This window comes from Urocitellus parryii, unplaced genomic scaffold (assembly GCF_045843805.1).
Source record: "Urocitellus parryii isolate mUroPar1 unplaced genomic scaffold, mUroPar1.hap1 Scaffold_43, whole genome shotgun sequence".
Taxonomy (NCBI): domain Eukaryota; kingdom Metazoa; phylum Chordata; class Mammalia; order Rodentia; family Sciuridae; genus Urocitellus; species Urocitellus parryii.
This window is the reverse complement of record NW_027553833.1, coordinates 439,557-443,548: the sequence shown is the minus strand read 5'-3', so window position 1 is coordinate 443,548 and position 3,992 is coordinate 439,557. Positions and strand designations below refer to the sequence as shown.

The window sequence follows — 3,992 nt, the reverse complement described above, 5'->3', positions numbered from 1 at the left end:
ATATAACAGCTATTATGAGAAGTGAAAAAAGATTTTTCCCCATAAATGAAAATATTAAAACTAAGTTAAAATACATAAAGTAGTTAGTATTCCACACAGCATAAAATTCGACAAATCAAAGTTTACATGTCCCAGCTGACCATGTGTGAAAATGCAAAGCAGGCATTAAAACTGATATTATGTCCAATATTTAAAACCAGTTTGTAATTGGGGGAACATCTAAATCCTTAATTAAAAAACACAAATGAAGTGAAAGCTTTAAACTGGTACACACTGTTCACACCTATATTTCAAGTTTGGAAATGCATATTTGCAAGCAGCAATACAAAAGTATTCATGAAGAATGCATAATCTCTGAAAATTATGAAAACATCCCTGCTACCAATACACTTCTATATACAAAACTGACTACCATATTTGTTACTTCTGTGTAGCAAGAGAAGTTCATTTTCAAAACAGATAAAATTCAGTCTTTAGGTGTGAATGGTATGAATGACAGTCTCTTTTTTTTTTTTTAATTTCTTAGTCGTTTGGGATCCTTAAGCATGCAAAAGCTTTGAACAGGAGGGTCCACAAAGGAACCGGGTTGTCTTATGGCATCCAGTTAAGCCAGAGCTGGGAATGCCTCTGGGTCATCCACATCAGTGGCAGGAGCACTCGACTTGTCAGTCCTGCTGCCACGGTTTGGGCGTCCACCACGCCCACGCCCACCTCGTCCTCCCCTGCCACCACGTCCTGGGCGGCCTAGATCTCCAAAATTGATCTCCAGCTGAGATGTTATGTCATTTGCTGGCTTCCGGAAATGATGGTCCATAACCGAATCTTCAGCGTGAGCCTCTTCACTCTTTGATTTATGAAGAACAAATCCCTTCTTCCATTGCCCATCAGCACCTTCATTTGGTTTTCGGATATTAAATTCTACTTTTGCACGATCTTTATTTTGAATAGCCTTCCATTCATCCAAAGTCATCTCTTTTGGACCCTCTTCCTTAACTTCTTCAACTTCGTTTTCCTTATTTTCAGTATCTGCCACTGGATGTTCTTCACCTTCAGGTGTTTCCTCAGTGGCATTTGATTGATCCAAGTCAGTTAATTCATCTTTGACAGTTCCCCAGTTGTGAGATCCGCTACTTCCACGTTTATCCTCATGCTTCAGGCCACCGTAATGTGAAAAAGAAGATCTATCACTTCCACTATGCCTATCAAATTCACGTTTGCCACGAGAATCAAATCCATCTCCTCGGGCTGGAGATGTGGCTCAGCGGTAACGCGCTCGCCTGGCGTGCGTGCCGCCCGGGTTCGATCCTCAGCACCACATACCAACAAAGATGTTGTGTCCGCCGAGAACTAAAAAATAAATATTAAAATTCTCTCTCTCTCTCTCTCTCTCTCTCTCTCTCTCTCTCTCTCTCTCTCCCCCTCTCACTCTCTCTTTAAGAAAAAAAAAATCCATCTCCTCGACCCCTTCCAAGACCACCACGACCTCGGATGGGTGGGTCAATAATTGGTCTATCAACTGAAAATTCGCCTCCTTCACCCTTTTCTTCAAGTGGCTTATCAAATCTCCTTTCACGAGGCGGTTGCCTTTCTAGTCTTCTATCAATTATTTTCCCTTCACCCTGAAGTTGTTGATCAGGTCTTCTTCCAACACGTCTTATTCCTTCTTTCTTAAGAGCCACGGGCGGCTGCGTTTCCTCTTTCTTGTCAGCCACGCCAACGTTGGGGGGCAGTGGGTTCTTGCGGTCTTTCTGGGACTCTTTACGCAGCCGTTTGCCTGCCGCGTTGGAGTTGGTCTGAGCCACGGCCTGAGCTGCGCTCTTGGCCCCAGGTCCCCCAACGCCGCCCCCTCCGGCTTCTTTTTTCTTGTTCTCTGCTGCTTTCAGCACCTCGAAGGGGTCCGATTCATCATCAAATAACTGGTCGAATCGGTTGGTGACCACGCAGCCGAAGCCTTCCTGTAGGTGCCCAGGCATGATGGTGGCTCGGTGGCCCGTTCCTCCACGGATTGCAGCGGGCCGCTCCGAGCCAAGAGCGCCTGCTTCAGCTCTTCCCACAAGATCGACAAATTACTCTTTACATCAGGAAAAAAGTCTCAAGTTTATCATAATTTAGGCACAGTAACAGAGGAGCCCCATTGTTAAGCATCATGGGTCTGTTTTTTTTTTTTTATATATTTCGAATATCCAAAATATTTTCTTGACTCCAGAGAGAAAACAAATCCCTTTAAGAGCAGTGGTCAAATAAAAACAAGAAACACAAACTAAAACCTGATTATAAATAACTAGAGCATTACAGTTTCTTAAAAAGTCAAGTATTGTTAAATACTTGTTAATATTGGTTGAAAATTGTGTGATAATGCCATTGTCTGAAGTACTGGCTGCCAAAACAACCAAAGGAAATATAGATTACCATAGGTACAAATATCACTTGATCACTGTAATTTTTATTTATTTTTATTTTTTTTATTTTTTTTTTAGAGAGAGTGAGAGAGGAGAGAGAGAGAGAGAGAGAGAGAGAGAGAGAGAGAGAGAGAGAGAATTTTTAATATTTATTTTTTAGTTCTCGGCGGACACAACATCTTTGTTGGTATGTGGTGCTGAGGATCGAACCCGGGCGGCACGCACGCCAGGCGAGCGCGTTACCGCTGAGCCACATCTCCAGCCCCAATCACTGTAATTTTTGCCTATTTTAGTTAATAATGAGAAGGAAGCAGATGGAGGGGTTTGCTTCATGGTGATCACAACATAAAGAACCTTAATCACTTTGTTAGGGGGAAAAGGGGGCAGATATAAAATTTAGAAAATTCATATAGTAATTCACCTAATCAGTGATTTAATTCATCTCTAGGACCTTTAACACTCCTGCTTATAAGATCAAAACCATGGAGATCCTAGAGAGGAGTTTCCAAAAATGAAATTCTTCACTCTGGATAAAGGGATAAGCTAAGTAGCAACTGATAATTAAGCAGTGGATAAGAAAGATATCTTTATATATTATGTTCTTTTAGATGTATCTTTTAATGTTTTTGTGTTGATCATCTCTCACAGAACTAATTCACAATTTGATTGTAATGGTTGCATACATTTGATTCTCTGCATCCGTGGATTTCATATCTGTGAACTCAATGTACTGTAGATTAAAAAATATTCTGAACAAAGACTGCCTCTGTAGTGAACACATATAGATGTTTTTCTTATTATTCCTTAAATGATAGAGTATAACTAATATTTACAAACATTTATATTGTATTAGGTATTATAAGCAATCCAGAAATGATTAAAATTATAGAAGGAGTTACATAGACTATATGTAAATACTGTGCCATTTTAAATAAGGAACTTGAGCATTCTCAGATTCCAGTATCTACAGGGATCCTGGGATCAATCCCTTATGGATACTGAGGGACAAATGTACATGCATATATATTTTTTAAATACCATCTTATATTCACGATATAATATATCTTTTCTCCTCTCCAAGCCTAGTTTCCAATTATCAGTATCTCTTAGTCTTTAAAATCTAAGAGGCTGCAATGAAGACAAAAAATTGCAAGTCAAGAATATTAGAGCTGGGTGCGGTGGCACAAGCCTGTAATCCCAGTGACTTGGGAGGCTGAGGTAGGAGGATCAGAAGTTGAAAGTCAGCCTTAGCAGCTCAGCGAGGCCCTGTCTAAAGAAAATATAAAAAAGGGGCTGGAGATATGGCTCAGTGGTAAGGATCCCTGTGTTCAATCCCTGGTACTAAAAAATAAAAATAAAAATCGGAAAAAATAACAATTTTTAGTGGGCCTAGTATGTTCAATCTATTTCAATAAGGGTAAATGTCACACAAATCTGAAACTTTAATTCTAAATATGAAACTCCAGATCAGCCATGAAGGCACTTATTTTTGTCATACAAGTAGAGAAAATGATCAAGTAAGTATTAATATGCAGTAACAAAATGCCCTGTAATCAATAAGTCTATATATTCCTACATGAAATCAGAAGGCAC

At 39.8% G+C, this 3,992-nt stretch overlaps 1 pseudogene; it reads right to left on the bottom strand.

Moving 5' to 3' along the window:
- Window positions 1-604: 604 nt before the first annotated feature.
- LOC144252453 (SERPINE1 mRNA-binding protein 1-like) lies at window positions 605-1,973 on the bottom strand (annotated as a pseudogene).
- Window positions 1,974-3,992: the final 2,019 nt, after the last annotated feature.